Raw genomic sequence first — 21,110 nt, 5'->3', positions numbered from 1 at the left:
AATAGTGATATGATGCACGTTATGTTACTTGGCATTTATATAGCACCTTATATATCACTGGTATGACCTCAAAGCGCTGGTAGGTTGAACGTCCTCGGAAACCGCAGTTCAAGTCAGTAGGGAGAGAGAGAGAGAGAGAGAGAGTGTTGTATGGTGCGTGGGCGCACCGGATATGTGTGTGGCTGGTATGGTTGTTGCATGATAGCTGCTTCTTAGCGGTAGGTGTGGTGCTGAGGAAATCAGTTTGGATGTGTTCAGTCTGGAGGGTGGACACCCAGACTGAGTTCTGGCTGCGTTAGGCCTGAGAAAACGCTTAAGCGTGCCGGAATGAGCTCAGCTAGCTGTGTTTTATTAGGATGAGGTGTTCGTGGGGTCATGTTCGTATGAGAACAGCTAGCTGAATTTATCATGGTTTAGCTGTGTTCTAGTTGAGTGATGGTGTATAGGAGAGAGTAAGCCTACTAGTGTGATATGGTGGTCAGCAGTAAAGCGCCTGAGACCAGGTACGAGAGCAGGCAGAGGGGCGTACATAACGGCATACGAATATAAACCGACAGGATGGGTAGGGGTAAACATGTGATACAGATAACATGGGGATACAGGTACATAGCATATATAGGCGATACAGATATGTACCATCTGCCACATGTGTAGCCGTTTACTGTTTTAACAAACTATGTACTTATCTATATCCATCTATATCTACATCCATCTATATCTATCTAAATAAAATGCTTAGGTATGGTTCCATACTCAGCTGATGCAATGTATCAGTGTTAGGTTGCCCGCTGCTGTCCAAAAGTGCACACACTTCAACAGCAGCTATAATATGAGCAAACAGAATGAACATCGTTCTATGTGGTCACCTTCACCTTCCACTATCGCAAACACTCTGAATAATTTCAAGTTACTTCTTTCCATCCCCACAGGGCACGGCGGTTCCTGTGTCAATGAACAGTTAATTACCGGCACAACGCTTCAGTCTCTAAAGACCGAAACACTGTAGGACGAATGCCTAGGATAAATGCCTCCTCACGAGCTACAACTGAAAGTAGATGCAGTAATTATGCTACTACGTAAGCTTATGCCATCACAGGGACTCCGCAATGGAGCAGGGTTGACAATTACGCGTCTACGACGACTCAGAGGCACATGTGATCGATGGAACTTAAGTTACCGTTCTTATACTGCGCATACCTCTCATACCATCTGATATGTTTAGCCTTTTCAATGACCATTAATAAGTTACAGGGACCTACGCCCCCTTCCTGGAAGTCATCAGTGGTAATTCCAATATTTAAGAAGGGGGACAGAAGTGACCCTATGAATTACCGACCGATATTGACCTTAAAGATATGCTAGAACAGTGCATGTTACGCCGGGAACAGCTAGTGGTTATGAACTATTCTAAAATGCTAATATCACATATATAGAAATGTAAGGGAGGTCTAAATGTGGGCAAATGCATAGAGTGATCTTATGTCTGATGCCATTAATTAAGTAATCATTGATGTCATACTATGTTATTAGCAATGTTACCAGTGATGCCATTATTGTAGTCATAGGCTGTGCAACAGGGGGCACGAAGTTAAGGTGGCTTTAGCTGCGTTAAGTTCACACCTTAACATCCCAGCAACTCTTAGTTGCAGGGACGTTAGGCAAGAACTTAACGCAACACTTACAGCATCACCTAACTTTAGTTACAGGGACGTTATGGTGAGATGCTTGTATCCGGTACACTCCATTTCGCCGCAGGGGCCGTTTCGGTGCACCCATTTCGGCACAGAAGCCTTTCCGGCACCGTCGATTTGGCGCAAGGGACGTTTGGACGTGGTCGACATTGCAGCCATGTCTAAACTTTCTCATGCCAAATTCAAAAGGATCACCCTTTGCAAATGCTGCACGTTGACAGGTACTATGCATGTTAACGTGTTGCATCTGCAAGGAATGATCCGCCACTCTCAGACCATTTACCCCAATGGGCGGCATGGTCTGTGTTAAGAGGAATAAGAGAACAACGTCCGATTATGAAGATTGCTGCTGTCTTCCTGGGCTCATGTGGAACTAATTTGAATGGGTGACCTTGTGACAGGAGACTGAAAGCACGTGGTTGAGTTGCACTGTGGGTGTGCAGGGAAGCGGGACCGACATCTGTGCCAGTGTATCTTGCCTTGACATTGAAATGTGTGCGAAAGCTTGCAAACTTGTGCACAAGGATGAGGATGTTTCTGGATGGGTGTGAATAAGAAGCTGGGCGTGGGTGGAGGATGCCTATTGGTAGGGGCTGTAGGGTGCGTCGGGTGAGGATAGGATGTGTGGGGTTGTGTATGCATGGTTGTTGGCAAGCCATCTGAAATCTGCTCAGTGCAAGTTTGAAGAAAAACGTAGCTGATGGGGCAGCTGGCTTTGAACAACGACATGGAAGGTTTTCAACGTGTCCTGTGATACGTAGCAAGTCGATGCAGCGTAGAGGAAAGCATACATTGCAATTGCATTCGGCGGATGGTAGTGCATACATGGTTTTCTTGGCATTCTGGGACTTGTAGTTATGCAGTTCTCCATTTCCTTACTACAAAACCAAGACTACAAGACCGAGAATGCAAAGGCAAAAACTAGAATGGACTAGCGACTGGGCATGTAGACACAGGAAGAGCAATCTAAAAATGTTTTAAAAAAAAGAAAAATTCTTGATCTCTGCTGCCAACATCTAGCTTAAGTTTGTCTGAATGCTGGCAGACGGTAATACAGCCTGGAAATCAGTCATTCGCCATAATAAAGTACCTGTACCCTTTTAATGCTCAAGCATGCTCATGTCTGCGGGGATTTGGTTGGGGGGGGGAGAAAAAGGGGGGTCTGCCTACATTAACCCACACCATGCAGTACTCATCTTAAACCACACATACAAGTGTTTAATGCAGTTCATGGCTGCAGCGGCCACCACTTTCACAATACTGAAAGCATAGAGTAGGCATCGACTGGAGAGGTGGGTCCGCTGTCCACTCTGCAAGAGGACATGCACGCTCAGGACTAGCAATTTGTGCTGTCCAAAAGGTAGGCCCCATTATAGCTAGGCCCCTTGAGGTCTAGCTCTGTGGACTAAGGCATGGCCGGGTTAGTGACCCATAACCCAGACAGCTACCTATGCTATCCAAGGCCAGCCTTTGTTACAGCTGTGCACCCTGAAGGCTAGCTGTATGGTTTAAGGCAAGGCCAGCTCTGCTGTCCAAAGTAAGCCCTTGTCCGAGCTGTGCACACTTAGGACTACCACTACGATCTAATGCATGGCCCGGTTAGTGATGTGTACCCGGAGAGTTAGTTGTACTGTCCCAAGCAAGGCCCTATAACAGCTATGCACCCTGAGGGATAGCTCATCTGACTGTCTTCGTAATGGTCGGGTTAGCAAGGTATAACCTGGGGTCTAGCTTTGCTGTCCAAGGTGAAAGCCATGAAACTGCTGTTCACTCTAAGGGGCAGCTCTGCTGTCCTGGGCTAGGCCCTGTTTGAGCTGTGTGCCATGAAAGCTGGCTTTAATGTTCAACGCCCTGCCACAGATTTGTAACCTGCAAACTAGCTATGCTGTTCAATTCTGTGCCCTTTCACAGCTGTTTATCCCTCCACCCCCAGGGATATCTGCTGACAAAAACATGCCTCTGCGAGAGCTATTTACCCTAGCGTCAAGATCTGCAGTCCATGGCAAGACGTTGTTAGGGCAGTTCCTCCCTCCACCCCCAGGGCTAGCTATGCTGTCCAGCATAATAACAGTGGTGGTGCTTGTGTAGGGATGCAGGATGTAAGTCGGAATTCAGCAGTGCAATATAAAATCTGCAATGTACCTCCTGCCAGTGGAACCAGACAATTGCTACATGTTGTGAATGCATATTAGGTGGGACAGATGCATGTGAACAAGACAACAGCAATGCACTGTTCAGCAGCATGTTCCATACTTGATGTATTCTGCACGTCCTTAGGGTATGTGATAAAGAGGCGATTGGGACCCCGAGCTGGTGCCACACTACCTGGACAATGTAGTGAAAGAAAAAGCACTCCCCTTTTGAAGCGTCTCATAGCAGTGCTGCTATAGTGAGAAAAGAAAAGGAAACCGCATTGCTGATGGAAAAAAACGAATCGAGCCTGGCACAAGCGCTTTCTTTTGCACACATTCACGGCATCAATGTTGCCTCTCATGTGGACAGACCCATAAAAACAGACCAAGACTATTTGGTTTGGTTTAAATGCAAACAATATGGATTCATGTTACTATACATTTTTTGAAAGATGGCTATTTGTCAGTTCAAATGTTTCCGTTTGACTGTTGCTGGAGAACTAGGCACTGCACTACCCTACCCCAACTCTGAATGACCTTGAGGTTACAATTTGGCATAAGCGTCTGTCTGTACTATTTAGGTCGCAAATAAGAAATCATGAAATATACAGGCAGGTTGATGCTGCTGTGTCAGTAACAATGCGTCTGATTCTTCACCAGCCCCCATCGGCTTTTCCAAGACACCGTCCGTCTTCAGATCTTCAGATTTCATGGCAGACCTGGGTAACCTGTGACTATCTTTTCCCCAGCCCTATATGGATGACGTCCTATAGGGGAATCACTGTAAACCAGCAAACGAGATAGCAACACAAGCAGAAGCTTGGCAGGCCATATACATTTACGTTTCGGCGCACCAACACATACTGGCGCAGTAACATCCCAGTGCCGAACTGGGCACGTCAAAATGGGTTGTGCGTCCAAACGAGCGCACCAAATCGGCCTGCGCCAAAATGTCCTACTCCGGCTTGTATCTGCATTGATTCACATGCTGTGCAGATAGTCTGGCATCTAGTATTAATCGCACAGTATTGCATATTTTATTTTGAAGATCGAAAAAGGATGTCGACCTGGGCGTGTCTAACACTATCCCTACTGTGACGTGTAGTATACCCATGATGCCTCACGCATCGAGGTCCAGACAGTTATTTTTGTTCTGACATGAAGGAGCTGAAGAGAATGTGCGAGTACAGAAGGATAGAAAGGTGTAAGATGTCTATGTTCCTTCAACTCGAAGAGGGAAGAAAGGGCGAGCGCATTTGAATCTAAGCAGATACAAGCAACAGAAGTAAGATTACGGTAAGTAAAGCATGTCTTCTGATGCTTGTGAATCTGCTTAGAATCACATGCGGTTTATAAACTAGCAAGCAGTACCAGAAGATGGTGGGATGTTTGAAGGAACAGCGGCAAAGAGATGCCTTAACACTGCCTGACCCACCTGAGAATCAGTCTGAGAACGTGTATCTAAGTAGTATTGTTGTGTAAAGGCGTTTACAGTACTCCAGGTAGCTGCTTTGCCAATGGCATCTAGAGAACTTGCTAAAGGGACACAAGCAGTGGCTTTAGTCAGAAGAGGGGGCAGGGGGTTACCCTGGACAGCTCTCGGTGCACTCCAATGCTCCTGTGCAACTTCCCCGATCATGCTAAACTGTACCTTTCTCCCCACAGTACCTTAAGGTTAGAAGAAAAGGATTGTGGCAGGATTCTGCTTGATGTGGCGGTGCTGGACCAGACTTCTGGATCCCTTGGTCAGATGACGAAAGGCAGGACAATGGACAGGATCTCTCAGCAGCAGTCTCGGGGGCGGACCCCTGGCACAGCTTTCAGCAACTTCTCTGGTCACTCTCGTTTTGGTGCCTTTTCTGCAGCACCAACAAAGGATGCAATTCGCCCAGTCAATTTCTTCGCTTCTTTCAGTCCTGCACTCGGCTGAGGGGGACTGGGCGAGTTGGATCGGATCCCTGGAGTGTCCTTGAGGGCTCAGCAAATATTTAGACAAGTTCAACCTTTTCACGATGATGCACTCTGAATGGGCAGCAGGTCCCCTGGTTTTGGTGTTTTGCAGCTCTGGAAATTCACAGGACCTCGGGAGATGGCTCAGATCAAAAATAATCTTGGGACTGGTTGCTCCCACCAGCCAAAGGGAAGGAGTCCTTTTTGGAGTTCCTCAGTCATACAAAAAACAGGGTCAGGACAGCAGTTGTCGCTTCACAGAGTTGCAAAGGGTTTAAAGGCGTCTCTGGTCGTCTTCTTCCTTTACTTCAGTTTCGAGTGGTCAACTTGCCTTTCACCTCAGAAGCCTCACCTTTTATACAGTTGCAGTACACATTCCACTGCAATCTCTCAGCAGTTTACAAAAAGAGGCAGGTGGCTATCCAATCAGGAAAGCCAGACCCCCCCCCCCCCCAGCGGGAGCTGGTTCCATTCAGGCACTCAGGCAAAGGGTAGGAGAGTGAAAAACTCCTCCACTTCCTGCCTGCCCAGACACACTGGAGCCTAGGTGGAGACACCCAAGGGTTCCAAGCAACACACACACACACGACTGTAGAAGGGCTGACGAAGAACCACGCTAGTAATGGTGAAAAAAGAGAACCCGCCATCCAGTGCCTCACCTCAGTCCACTTTTAACACATCAGACACTTAAATACCTGGCTATACTTAATACTTTTAGCCCCTGGCATACAAGCAGGAGAAGGTGGAAGGGACGTATGGAGGAAACGGGACTAAGGACAAAGATTACTCAAGTCACCATCATGAGTAACTTTATTCATGCATCCCGTTCCTCCATCCTTGTGGGTGATTCCACTGAACAAGACAATAGGGAGGAGCCATGACAACATGCCTCAAATAAGATGACGCAAAAAGGTTCTTCCTGCAGCTGGTATCCCAGGAATAGTTCTTGCAGAACGCCAGAGTGGGCCAAGTAGCTGCCCTGCTGATGACATCCCAAGAAGCATGTCTCTGAAACGCGACGGCCGTGGCCTTAGCTCTGAACGCATGGCATGAATCCCCTCAGGAACTGGTTTACCCATGGCTGTATACGCCTCAGAGATGGCCAGGACCATCCAGCAGGCGATAGTAGACTTGGAAGCCTGGTTGTGGGGGTGGCGGGTGGAGAGGGAGAACCTGAACAATGCCTCAGACCTCCGGAAAGATTATGTCTGAAAGAGGTAGAACTTGCGGACCCCCGAGGTCAAATTAATGAAAAGCCCTTTCGGCACCAACTGTGGGTTCGGGAAGAACACCGGGTGGCAGATCTCCCAATTCAAATGGAAAAGAGTGACCACCTTGGGCAGAAAATGTGGATTGGTGCGCAAGATGACCTTGTCGTTATGAAACGTGGTGAAGGGCTCGCAGGATGACGAAGCTTGCAGCTCGCTGACCCTGCGAGCCGAAGGGAGAGCGCCACCAATAATACAGTCTTCAGTGTAACCAGCCTAATGTCCACCAAGGACATTGGCTCAAAAGTCTTGCACTGCGAGGTCGCCAGAACAACATTAAGGTCCCAAACAGGATGCAGCCTGTGTACCCGAGGAAATAGCCTGGACAATTCCTTAAGGTGGGCCTTAACCACCAGGTTGGCTGCTGAGAAGGTGCTCCGGGGAGTTCTTGTAAGCCCCAATGGCTGCCAGATAGGTGCAGCAAGTAAAGACCTGTACGCCACAATGGGCCAAGGGTACCTAAAATGCCAGCACTTCGTCCAGGGAGCAGGCGAGAGGGTCAAGCCCCTTGTCGCGAGCCCAGTGTCAAAACCTTGCCCATTTACTCTAGTAGAAGGTCTCCGGGCCTACTGAATGATGTCCCAGTTATCCTTGGCGAGCTGAGCGTAAAGCAGGAATCAGGCCACTAGGGCAGCCTGGCCAGATCTAGGTGTTATACTGCCCTGCCCTGCTATGTCAGGAAGCCCCTGCTGGGGACCAGAATATAGACCGGACAATGGGAGCACAACTGTAGCAGATCTGAAAACTAGGCCCTCGACGGCCAGTGAGGGACGAGCAGGATGAGGCTGTAGCCTACAGACATCCATAACTTGTGGAGGGTCCGCTGGAGCAAGGATGGAGGAGAAAACGCATGGCACCTGCGGCCATACAAGCAAAGCTAGAATGCGTCCCCCGGAGACCCGTGTCCCCAGAACGCCCAAAAGGTAAACTGGGGGCACCTGGAATTCAGAGGAGATGCAAATAAATCCAGATCCAGACACCCTTACCCTGGAACAGACGCAACAAGGAGTTCATGCATAGGTGTTGAACCCAAAGCAGCTGAGCTAGTCTGCTTTTTTTTTTTTTTTAAATGTATTTTATTTTATAACCACACAGTGCAACAGAACATAAATAGAACACATCAAGCCACAACAAAGGCCAAACAACAGATATGAAAAAGAAAAGAAAGAAAAAACAGAACAGAATTAACTTAACAATCCCCTTCCCTCCCCCCTATGAGCCTGTAGGGTGTCCACCATCATTGTCCGTTCCGTGTGGTGGGGTTCCGTCGCTCTCAGATCCAGCCGAGGTCGACCCCGTACTAAACAGTTCAGCCAATAGCACCTTCCATGCCGTGAGGGAGCTCACCTCTTCCTCCCCTCCCACCCTGCTGGCCTCCCACCATGCTGTCGTCTCGGCAGCAGCCCATTTCTGGAGGTCACGCCACCATACCTCCACCCGTGGCCTCTGGCAATTCTTCCATCCCATGGCTATTCTGCGTTTGGCAAGTGTATAAGCCAAATCTTTAAGCTTCTCCACGTGCCGAAGCTTGCGCGCCCTGGGGTACCCCCCCAAGCAAACAGGCCCAGGCCGAATCTATCTTAAGTACAATGCCCCTCCCTGCCAGCTTCTGCGCCACTTCACTCCAGTAGGTTGCAATCACTGGGCAGGCCCAGAACATGTGAATCATATCAGCGTTCTCTGTGTTACACTTGGGACACGCCTGGCGCCCAGCGTCTCGAAATCTGGAAATTCTCAGGGGGGTCATGTATGCCCTATGCGTGATATATAGTTGTATCTGTTTAAACCTGGCATTCCTCGATACTTTTTTGTGGTACCCCAGGGCGCGCTCCCACTGCCCATCCGCCATCGGGGCCCCCATCTCTGTTTCCCATTCCAACCTCAGGTACCCCAAATCCTTCCCAACCTTTGCCATCAGCATCTCGTACAGCCTGGAGACCTCGTGCCCGCCCTCGGATGCGTCATACATAATCTCCAGCGTCGCATCCGGCTCGTCAGCCAATACGGTCTCGGGCCAAGTGCTCCGGACCTCCCTGACCACTCTATGGAACGTCATGTATTGCCCCGCATGCAGCCCCGCCCCCGCCTCCAGATCTGCGAACTCCGCCAAGGCCCCATCCTGCCAAATGTCCCCCAAAGTGACCAGCCCCACTGCCTCCCAGTATGTTCGCAGGATGGCCCTAAGCTGTCCGTCTTCCCCTGCCAAGGCCACCAGCGGCAGCTGCGGCATGCACGGCAGGGGATCCCCCATCATCCGGCAGGCTCTTCGCCACATGTTCCTGCCCAACGCTAGCATCTTAGGACGCCCCCTCATCCATGTGCTGGATACCCAAATAATCTCTCGCAGGTAGAAGGGGGAGCAGTCCTTTCCCAACAGTCTATGTTCCGGGGTTTCGTCGTCCGAAAGCCACTTGGCCACGTACTGCAGCTGCGCTGCCACGTAGTAGGCCTCAAAGTTCGGCAGCCTCACGCCGCCTTTCTCATAAGCCTTCTGCAATTTCCACAATGCGACCCTGTTACGCGTGCCCTGCCATAAGAAATCTCTACATGCCCCATGTAGTCTAGCAAAAAACCCCTTGGGTATCATGTGTGGAATGTTATTGAAATAATGCAGCAGCCTAGGTAGCACGACCATCTTAAGCATAGCACCCCGGCCCATCATCGCTAAGGGTAGTTTCTCCCAAAACCTCATGCACTTCTCGATCCTCCCCACTGCCAATTCAGTATTGTGCCTGTGTTCCTCCCCGGTCGTGTGATATACGTCTATGCCAAGGTACCGAAAGGTGCTTGTCGCCCATGGGATTCGCAATACTGGCAACCTCTCGGCCGGTATCCCCACATAGCCGCCCAGCGGGAACAGGGTGGATTTCCGAGGGTTGACCGCTATACCAGAAAGCCAAGCAAACCTCTCCATCACCTCCAAAACATATTGCAGGTTCTCTTCAGGGTATTGGAGGTACAACAGCATGTCGTCGGCATACAGGGATATCAGATGGCTCTCCCCCCCCACCTCTATGCCCACCGGGTCATACTGTTGCCGGAGGTAAATTGCCAAGGGCTCAAGGGCCAGGATGTACAACATTGGGGACCAAGGACATCCCTGCCTGGTGCCTCTACCTAACTGCCACCTATCCGACACTACTGCCCCCGTACGAACTCTGGCTAGAGGCGCGCTATATAATAATTCGGCCCACCTCCTGTACCCTGGCCCCATTCCGAAGTGATCCAGTGCCGCCAACAGCCACGGCCAACGAACAGATTCGAACGCCTTGACCGCATCCAGCGCCACTATCGCCATTTCGCCGTCTTTGCTACATCCCCATTCGACCACTCTGTGTAGGCGTCTATGGTTGTGGGTAATGTTCCTGTCCGAGACATAGACCGTCTGGTCAGGGTGAATCAGCTTGCCTATCACTCTCCTCATTCTAGCCGCCAAGACAGCTGTTAGGATCTTGCTGTCCTGGTTCAGCATTGACAAGGGTCGATAAGAGCCGCAACCGTGTCCCGGTGTATTGTGCTTGGGGAGTGGCACTATGACCGCTTCCCTTAGTGATTCTGGTAGCTGTCCCAGCTCAAACGCCTCATTAAACATGTCCAGCATGGGTGGGAGTACCTCCTCCCCATACGCCTTATAAAACTCGCTGGGGAACCCGTCCGCCCCCGGGGCCTTGCAAGTGGGCAGCTGTCGCACTATTTCTCTGAGCTCTTCCAGAGTGATCGGAGCATCCATCTCCTCTCGCTCTTCATCGCTGATTCTGGGCAGGCCTATATCCCCGAGTACTTCCTCTATCTCCTCTCGGCTCCCCCCTTCCCGATCTTCATACAATGTTTGGTAGTATTCTGCGAATGCCCCATTTACCCCTTCTTGCGTATCGATCTCCGCACCCCCTTCAGTGATGACCGATCGGATCGGAGCCCTAGGGGTTTCGCTCTTATATAGCCAAGCGAGGAGCCTGCCTGTCTTGTCCCCACCCGCATGCAACCTCTCAATGTACTTCGTATAATTCAGGTTACAAAGTCTGTCCCAATGCCCAGTGCACCGCTGCTGCAGCTCAGTAACTACTTCCACATCGGTCCCACCCTTCTCCAATTCTTTTTCCAGCTCGATCTCGGCCTCTCGCAGGTCGGTCAGGATTCCGCCCATTAATCCCTTGGACTTCGCGATAGCAACTCCCCTCATCACCACCTTAAAAGCCTCCCACAAAGTACCAGCCGATTTGACACTCCCTGTGTTCGACTCAAAGTACGCAACTATCTCCTCCCTCATGTCCTCCTTGAATACCGGATCCCGTAGCGCTTCCGCCCGAAGGCGCCATGTTGGAATCCGTGCACGTGGGGGGCGCAGCCGCCAATGCATGATTAGGGGCGAGTGGTCCGATAGGACCCTCGCCCTGTAGTCAATCTGTTCACACTCCGTAAGAATGTCTGGAGTGGCAAAAAAGTAGTCGAGCCTCGTGTGCAGTTGGTGCGGAGCCGAATAGTGCGAATACTGCCTCCCACCCGGGTGTCTCGCTCTCCACACGTCTACCAGGCCTAGATCCGCTAGCAGCGATTGCAACACCTTGGCCGCTGGGCTGGGCCTAACCATTTTGTCATCCGACCTGTCCTCCCTGGGGTTAAGCACACAATTAAAGTCTCCACCCCAAATTACTGTGCTCCCCATCCCTTCACCGAGTCTCGCGCACAGTGTCTTGAAGTAAGTCGCTGTGTCCTGGTTGGGCGCATAAGTGTTTATGATACAGACAACTCTACCTTCCACAATCCCCCGAACCATAGCCAGCCGCCCGTCCGACTGCACAACCTCCCCCAAGAGCTTGAACGGGACATGTGGTGCAACCCAAACCAGCACACCCCTGGCATACGCAGAGAATGTGGATCCAACCACTGTCCCCCTCCATTTTCTCCGCACCATTTCAAGTTTATCCCGTGTCAAATGCGTCTCCTGTAACAAGGCCACGTCTATCCTCTGCCTCTTCAAATACAACATGACCTTATTACGCTTCAGGTAGCTATTCAACACTCTAACATTCCATGTCAATACCTTAAGGTCTCCCATGATTTATCCGTAGCTCCCACTTCCCCCTCTGGTCTGATCGCCTCCCCCCAGTCCAGACTACATCCCTTCTCAGTTTCTTCCCCAGGCTCACATAACAACTAACACCCCCCACCCCCCTAACCCAACCAACCGCCCAGCTCCATCCCTGGATCTCAGGCATCCCCGTGTTCGGTTCTCCACGGAAGCCCCCGTAGAGAACCCGACAGGGTGTCACACCCCACATAGTGACTAACCTAACCACACACTGGGGTACGAATAAAACGGCCCTCGGATGCCCCCTACACATTTATATCCGCGCTCGCGGACCATGTTCGCAACAGTTAAAAAATGCATCCCCATCACAAAGTGGCAAAGACTATATTCCAGTCCAAATGTTCAAAGTCCGCCAGGCCCACTGTTTCACTTAACTCTCCCTGCTCCGTCCGCCATCTGCTCATCAGGCTCCTGAGGGCAGTTCTGCGCATCGAGCCATTCCATGGCCTCCTCAGGGGTGTCGAAAAACAGCGTCTTAGCCTTGAAGAAGACCTTAAGTTTGGCTGGGTAGAGTAACATATACTTGAAACCGGCCGTCCGCAGGCGCCTTTTGACCGCCCCAAAGTTCATCCGACTGCGCTGCACTTGTAGAGTGTAGTCGGGGTAAGCAGAGATGGTTGCCTCCCCTCGCCGTATGGTGCCCCCTTTACGAAAATGTTCCAGAATCTTCTCCCGGTCTTTGTAGTTGAGGATCTTGGCGATCACGGGCCTGGGCGGATTACCCGGCGGTGGCCTTCTGATCAGGGCCCTGTGTGCCCTCTCCACTGCAAATCCCTGCGTTAGGGCACCTCCGGTGATCTCCTGCAGCAGCAAAGTCTCAATAAAATCTGTGGGATTCTGGCCCTCAGCTCCCTCCGGTAGGCCCACAATCCGGATGTTGTTTCTGCGGGCCCGACCTTCTGCCTCTTCAGCCCTGCTTTCCAGGTTGCCTACCCTCTGCACCAGGGCATGGATCTCTCGTTTGTGCGCGGTGCATTCCGCCACAGTCGGGCCCATCTCCTTCTCCAGGGTCTCTGTGCGCTCGGCCAGGGTTCGCACATCTTGCCTCAGGAGTTTCACGTCTTCCTGTACCGCCCCGACCTGAAGTTCCATCGCAGTTTTCAGTTCGGCCACCGCAAGTTGGAGTTTGGTCTCCCATGTCGCCTTCAGATCTGCGATCGCTGCCAGGACCTCCTGGTTCGTTCCTCCTGCGGCCATCTCCTTGGGCTGGGCCTTTTCTTTGCTCCTGGTCCCCTCGGTGCCAGGCGATGTCTTGGCAAATTCGTCGAGCGTGGGCTGTTTATTCTTCGCCCTCAGGAGCTTGCTCGTCATATCTTCGAACAGGAGCGTCCCTTCGATCTCGCTTAGGCCCCAGGCCTGGGGGCACTATGTCCCCCCGTCGCCACACAGTTTCGGCTACCTCCAGTCAAGCTTGCTTTCGCTGGATCGCGCTGAACGTGAACTGAGGGAATCGCCTCCAGAATCCGGTCCCCGATCCTTTGTCCCAACATCAAGCGACGGCAGCCATTTTGTCTGCCGGCGAAGCTCCGGCCCAAAAACTTCACGCGGCTCCTGAGTACACAAGCGCTGCGCAATCCCGTATGAGAATGCATCCACATGTGCAGCCGAGCTTCGCATTTACAGTCATCACCGTCTATGCCACATCGTAGCGGCCGTTGCGCGGATTCAGCCGGATAATGTTCGGATCAGCGGGAGCTCCCGTTCAGGCACGTCCTTTCACATGGCGTCCAAGCCACGCCCCCCCCTGAGCTAGTCTGCTTCAGTATTGCTGTCCCCCGGGAGGTGGACTGCTGAAATCCAAATTCATTCCGTAAGGGCCCATTCCCAGAACAACACTGCCACCATGCACAGGAGGTGTAAACGGGTGCCACCCTGCTTATTCAGGTAAAAACATTGTTGTGGAGTTGTCGGTCCTGACCAGAACCTCTGTGTCCCTGATGAGCGGCATAAAGGTATTGAGCGCCAGGCCCACTGCCCTGAGTTCAAGCAGAATGATATGCAGAAGGGACTCTGGCCTGGACCATGAGCCATGAATGGAGTAGACCTCCAGAGTAGCCCCCCAGCCCGAAAGCAGGGAATCTGTCATCCCCACCAGAGTTGGGTCCGGCTGGGTAAAAGGGTGCGCCCACAGGGTGGAGCAGGGGGATGGGGGTTGGGGACTTGAGATCCTGTCCAACAGACCCCGTCTCGTGGTCCCAGTTGGCCGCCAGGTGAAGCAAGAGGTGCCTCATCTTGAGGCATTCATGTTGAACTGCGAGCACGCACGACGCATCAGTCCCAGAAGGTGCTGGAACCACCATGCAGAGGTTGATGAGTTTGCCAGAAGATGCCCTGTCGCTTTGCAGAGGGACAGGAGCCTCTCGGGTGTGGGGGAACACACGCTGCACTGCTGTGTCCCAATGCACTCCAAGGAACACCAGCTTCTCGGAGGGAATCCGCTATGACGTCCGCCAGTTGAAGGAAAAGCCCAGATGGTGAAGAACGTCTGCCAGCCGTACCGCCCCCTTGGGCGAGCTGGCCCTGACCATTCAGTCATCCCGGGAAGGGTTCAAGTGGTGGCCCTCAAGTCAGAGGATACCAGCCACCGCATTAATCAGCTTCGTGAACACACAAGGGGCTGTATTGAGGCAGCAGGGCAGCACCTTGAAGTGAAACGACTTAATCGTGAACCGCAGAAACTTCTGATGCGGCTGGTAAATGGGGAAATGAAGGAACGCATCCGTAAGGTTCAGAGATTCTGCTATGTTCGCGGGAGTAACCATCTTGGAGCGGTAAAGACAGGTTGAAAAATGACAGGTCCAAGACTACCCCTTTAGGCCAGCCTGGTTGTTCTTAGGTACTGCAAAACATTTTGAGAAGAAACCGGAGCCCCTGTCTGACTGAGGAACCGGTTCCACAGCCTGTATCTCCAAAAGAGAAAGGAGATCCCGCAAAAGAGCCAGGGACCCTATCTGACGTAGAGTAGGAGATGATGGTTGAGGAAAAGGAAGAGGAAGTCTTAAGCCTGTGGAGGCTATAGAAAGGTTCCAAGGAAGGACTCTTGAAATGACGCTTCCAGCTGTACTGGCAAGCTGTGTTCCCCAAACATGACGTCACGGCTTCTAGGCATCTGAGGTGGGATCAGAGGGGGACCAGAAAAAGAAGAAAAGAAAAAAAAAGAAAACCAGTCCTCTGCTGATTCCTCCTGTGGTCACTGAGGCACCCGTCGAGACTCCCTCCAGCATGGCCCGAAACAGCTTGAAGCCAGTTAATGTGCAGGGTTTGAAGTCAGCCCTGTCCCGAGACGGAGGGAAGAACTTCTGCCCTGGGTTAATCAGGATGGTCAAGGACTTGGCGCTCTGTGTGGAGGTCTTTGTCAACTAGTCATCGGTGGACGAACAAAAAAGGTCCACTCCCTCGAAGGGAAGATCCGCTCTGGCACATCAGATGAACATTTAGTGGCTTGCATTGACGCCCTCTTGGCTGTGTCGATGTGGGAGACCAAAAACCCCATGAGGTCCTGTATAACAGCCCGGGCAAACGCCAGACCAGCCTTGAAGGAGGCTTGCCTCTCTGGGGGCGTGGGGGTGGGGGTGGTCAGGCAGAAACTCCCGCCACAGCTTCTGGTTAGCCTCGGCTAAAAGGGAGTCGGCATTAGCCTACCGCAAATGCAGCCCTGAGATGGCATAGCATTGTTTGCCCCAAGACTCAAGGACCTTTTTCTCCTTGGACAAACAACTGGAGGTGGCTCTCGTGGAGGGAGACGAAGATGATATGGCATTTATAACGCGCCTATACACAAGTGTTTCAAGGTGCTATGAGGCAAGGGAGGGGGGAGCAGAGGGAAGACAGATCTTACTAGGCCAGGTGACATTGAGATCACGCAAGGGAAGGGGGGGGAGGAGGGGAAAAGTGTGGGGGGAAAAGGGGAGGGGGCAGTGCATAGGATAAACAGTAAAATAAATAAAGGCAATAAATAAAAAGTGCAGCCAGCTGGTGGCAAGTGCAAGGTTAAGTGCAGTCATGAGGTGTTCGGTGCTGGTAGGCGCTCTGGGATACAGAAACAGTCCCCGAGTGCAAGGGTTGCCTGGATCGGGGGCGGAGTGCAGGTGTGCAACTGGCGGGGAGGGGACCTGGGTCCGAGATCAGCGGGTATTCAGGTAACTAGTGCAGTTTCAGTTTCAGCCATGGGATCAGCGGGGTAGAAGAGGAGAGAAAGCAGAAGCAAAGAGGAAGGTCCTGAGGTGCTACCAGAACCGGAGATGGTTCTCAAGTTTCAGAGAAACAGGGAGGCTGTTTCAGAGGGAGGCCCCAGCAGAAGAAATATCTACCACCAACTTGTTGCTTGAAGAAGCGACTGACCCTGAGGGAGTTGGAGGCGGATGAGCGAAGAGGGGAGATATTTAGAAAGAGAGACTTGAAGGTATTGAGGCCCCAGCCCCCCAGAAGGCCTTATGGACAATGAGAGGGTTTTGAACTTAATCTTTGCTGCCACTGAAAGCCAGTGCAGAGATTTCAGTCCCGGCGAGATACGGTCCAGGGGCTTGAGGCCATGGACAAGTCTCGCAGTCCTGTTCTGGATGAGTTGCAGAAGGCGGAGAGTAGAGGCAGGCAGATTAAGAAAGAGGCTGTTGCAGTAGTCCAGCGTAGAGGGCACCAGGGCTGTGGAGACCGTAAGCTTCTGGGGGAAGGAGAGGCAAGGAAGAATACCTCTGAGGAGGTGCAGCTGGTCGTGTGACTTCTTAGAGACATCAGATGTGAGGAGAGAAGGAGAGTGTGGAGTCGAAGATGACCCGGAGGTGTTTAGCGTAACAGGTGGGAGCAGGAAGACGGCCAAGAGAGGCCGGCTAGAGAGCGACAGGAAAGGAAGGAGCAGGTGTGCAGATGAGGAGAATCTCGGTCTTACTGGCATTCAGGCAGAGATCATTGGCGGCACACCACTCCTGGATAGCAGACAGACAGTCAGAGATGAGAGAAGGAGAAGGGGTGGGAGAAGGGGTGGGAGAAGGGGTGGGAGAAGGGGTGGGAGAAGGGACCCCCCCTCCTCCCTCCTCTCCCTCCTCCTTCCCCCCCTCCCTCCCCTGGGCTTCTCCCAGACCTTTCTTGCCACCTGCAGGACATCCTTCTGGAGCGGAATGCCTGAACGGCTCGTGGTGTGCTTGCCCACAACCTCTGCTAGCACTCCCAGAATTCTGGGGCCTTCCCCTGGCAGGGGGACCCACAAGAACCCTGCAAGGCCCTGAAGGCGGTCATGGAAGGCCTTTAAAGAGGCTGAGGGTTCAACGTCCTGGGTGTTGCCGTCATCGCCTCGACCCACCTTTTTCACAGAATGGGGAGGGGGGGGTAGTCCGGGCCCTGGGACACAGGTGTCAGCGTGGTCCCTCCTTGGCCCAGATCCGAAGATGGATCCAACAGTTGCTGAGGGGGGGGGGGGGGGCGTTGGTGGTACAGGAGGATGAGGGGTCTGGATAACCAGCAAGGCCTGGACTGGAGGAGGGACAGGCACCGTCAGTGCCGGAGGGCTCAGAGGCAGAGGCCTAGGAGGCACAACCTTAAAGAATACCTCCTTGACGAGTCCCATCACCTGTGGGGAACGCATGCAGAGGAGGAAGCGCTCGAAGCGGTCCTCGCAAGCTGCTGGGCCCAGAGTAGGCTGGCCCTCTGCAGAGCTGTGCCCCTGTTCCTGATCAAAGCGCTGAGGAGAATGAGGCGTGTAGCCGCAAGGCTGCGATGGGTAGATGTATCCCCGAGACCACCACCTGTCTGTACCACAAAGTCTGTTGCTGCTTCCAGAGGGAAGGGGACTGGAACCTTCTTGCATGGTCCACTCAATGGGCGAGACCACTGGTAGGCCTTGATCTGAATCCAAGATGGCCACCGGTCTAGCAGGCTCTGCCACGTGCTTATCTGTCACCTTGGAGCCTTGTGTCATGCTGCCCTGGGCGGGAGGGCACGCAGGCCAAGTGCCGGATCCGACATGGGAGGATACGCCATGAGCACATACATATTTTAAGAGAAGGGATTAACAATTACATACAAAATGTCATTATGGGGGTTATAGGATTAAAGGGGACATCAACGGGAACGCGCCGAGTTAAGCCAGTCATGACTTTCCATTGAATTTCAATGATTTTATTGCAATAAATCTGGTCAACTTAACTAAAGTTTATTCTGTGAATATATGGGATACATTACTCAAGTAATCGTATTTCAGATGCTTGTATCTGCTTAGATGCCCATGCTGTGCATAGGCCAACATCTAGTGGAAGCTGCAGAGTATTACAGTTGTTTTCAAAATTCGAAAAGGGATGTCGACAGGGCATGCCAGTAATACTATCCCTAGTGTGACGACCACTGTACCCATGGTCCTTCACGTGTCGAGGTCCCTCAGATTGTTTTGTTTCTGACATGAGGTAGCACGAAGTGTAGAGTGAGTACAGGTGTATGCAAGCAGATATGTATCAGACAAGCTCATAATCATCCATGCACCTTCTCTCCAAGCAGAGGAAGGGTGGGCGCATGTGAATCTAAGCAGATACACCATCAGAAATATAATTATGGTGAGTAATTTATGCCTTCTAAGGCTTGTGGAATCTGCTTAGATCACATGCTGTGCATAGATTAGCGAGCAGTGTTAGGAGAAGGTTGTGGGTTGGGACAAGGTTCATGGGCAAGCAGATGTTTTAGAACTGCTTGTCCCACCTGCGTATCTGTCAATGCAGTAGTGCTGAGTGACAGTGTGTACTGAACTCCATGTAGCTGCTTTGCAAATGCTGTCTAAGGGGACATTTACAATAAACGCCAGAGTAGCTCCTGTGCTCCTTGTGGAGTGAGCTCTTGGCGTGAAAGGCAGAGTCTTGTCTGACAGGGAATAGCTCAGATGTGTGCATCTGACTATACATCTGGAGATGGCATTCTTGGAAATGCGGTGCTCTTCTCTGCCTGGGGCAACGGAGACAAACAGTTGGTCTGTTTACCTTAGCGGCCCGTCTTGTTTACGTAGTAAAGGACCACCCTCCTTACATCTAGTGTGTGGAGTTTTACCTCAGCTGAGCTTTTTGGGTTACAGAAGAAAGCCGGAAGCTCAATGGACTGGTTAACATGACATTTTGAGATGAACTTAGGAGAAAACCTAGGATGAATAAGTAAAACCAGTTTGTCCTTGTGTACGGCAAAGAAAGGATCCTGCACTGACAATGCCAGCAATTCACCAACTCTTCTTATGGAAGTAATAGCCACTAAGAAGGCAGCCTTGTAAGTCAGGTGTTTAAGACTTGACTTGTGCATTGAGCTTAGAGAGTACTACATTGAGATCCCATCTTGGCGGTCGGTTTGAAATTGGAGGGTGGACTCTTTACTCCCTCCATGAATGCCTTGATGACCGGTACCTTCCACCACAATAATCTATTGTGGGAGGTGGTGTAAGCCGATAGGGCCGCCAGCTGGACCTTTATAGAGTTGAATACTAACCCATAGTCTAGCAAGTGGAGCATATAGTTTAAAATGTGGGATGGGGTACAGTCTATGGGCTTAATTTGTTTAGACTGGCACAAAATTACAAATCTCCTCCACTTGTCGAAATAACAGTGTCTAGTGTTTGGTTTTCGTGCCTCCATGAGGATATCCATACACCTCTGTGGTAGGTTAAGATGTCTGAACTCTGACTTCAGGAGCCACGCTGCCAAGTTCGAGTGAGGATGAGTGTGCACTTTTAACCCCTGTGTTGAGTGAGTAACTTGGTCTGGCACGGGAGTTTGATGGGATCGCACATCGCCAGTTTGCGCAGATGTGGATACCACGGCTGTCTTGCCCACATGGGAGCAACTAGGATGAGAGTCACTTGTTTCTTCTGAATCCTGTTCACCACCTTGTTCATAAGAGGAGTTGGGAGGTGTGGGGGGTGGGGGGGGAGCGTAAGAAAATTTCCCTGACCAGTTCCTCCATAAGGCGTTTCCCTTGGAGCCCCTAGTTGGGGGAACCTGGATGCGAAGTCTGGGCATTGTTTGTTTACACGTGTAGCGAACAAGTCCAGCGTGGAGAAAGCCCACTGAGTGTTACGCTCACCTGGTATCCACGGGGATGCCCTTATGCCCTGGTTCACCCTGGACGTTCCCAATTCTGGACGATGCCTTCTGTGGCGGTCGGGCCTGAAAACACAGTAGGACTGGGCTTAGGAACAGACTTCGTTCCCTCCCACCAGACCCCTGGACTCGACCTGATGGCCCACTCCTCACCTTGCTATGATGTCTGGCGTGTTCTCCGTCCTGCCTTCTGTGCAGGGGCGCATAGTCTTCTGCGGGTTGAAGCGACCAAGTTAACTGCACTGGTGCTAACCCATTCAAGTGTCTTTAAGGAGGTAAGTCTGGTTATAGCAGTCTTTAAATGTCCTTGCTTTCTTTTCTTGCTAATAATGTCTTTTCTTGTTTGTTTGCCCTTAGGTGCATGGAGGTTCAGTAGGTTAAGCGCGAAGTGCGGCACGGTAATGTCTTTTCTTGCTAACCTGTATTCTTTATTCCTTTTCAGGTCGCGATGGTCTTTCTGGGCGTGTGAAGCTTTCCGGAGCGGAACCAGTCAAGAAATGTGCAGCCAGGTGAGGATTTTGTGATTACTGCCGTGAATGCTGTGAGTAACCTGTTTAACGTTTTTTTTTTTTTATTTATTTTTATTTTCAATAAAACCAAACAAAATAACACACATTACAACTGTTTAGGACGTACATAATCAGCATCAAACCATCACATTATACAGTATAATTCTCCGTCCTCCCCCCTCCCTCCCCACAAACTAGAGCCGGCTCACTCATGTCATCTATGGGAGCATTATCAGGTATCGCAGTGCTTGTGCACTCATCAGAGTCCTCTGATTCGCTATTGTCTTGGTGAGGGTTCGCCATAGTGGTCACCAATTGCCGCCAGGCCAACAAGGGCCCTACTTCCTCCTCCCCCCCCCCTAGTAACCGCTTCAAACCAAACTACGGATTCCGCCTTCGCCCATCTGAGGA

The 21,110-nt window shown here is 51.5% G+C and overlaps 1 protein-coding gene across 1 annotated transcript in view; it reads right to left on the bottom strand.

The window, feature by feature from the left end:
* The window catches only part of GTF2I (general transcription factor IIi), a 2,618,156-nt gene that overhangs the window by 1,955,164 nt on the left and 641,882 nt on the right, over positions 1-21,110 (bottom strand). The gene's annotated exons all lie outside the window — the stretch shown is intronic.

The sequence above is a fragment of the Ambystoma mexicanum genome, chromosome 9, assembly GCF_040938575.1.
Source record: "Ambystoma mexicanum isolate Mex_15411 chromosome 9, UKY_AmexF1_1, whole genome shotgun sequence".
Lineage (NCBI taxonomy): Eukaryota > Metazoa > Chordata > Amphibia > Caudata > Ambystomatidae > Ambystoma > Ambystoma mexicanum.
Note: the sequence above shows the minus strand (reverse complement) of the source record. Positions and strands in the feature narration are given on the sequence as shown.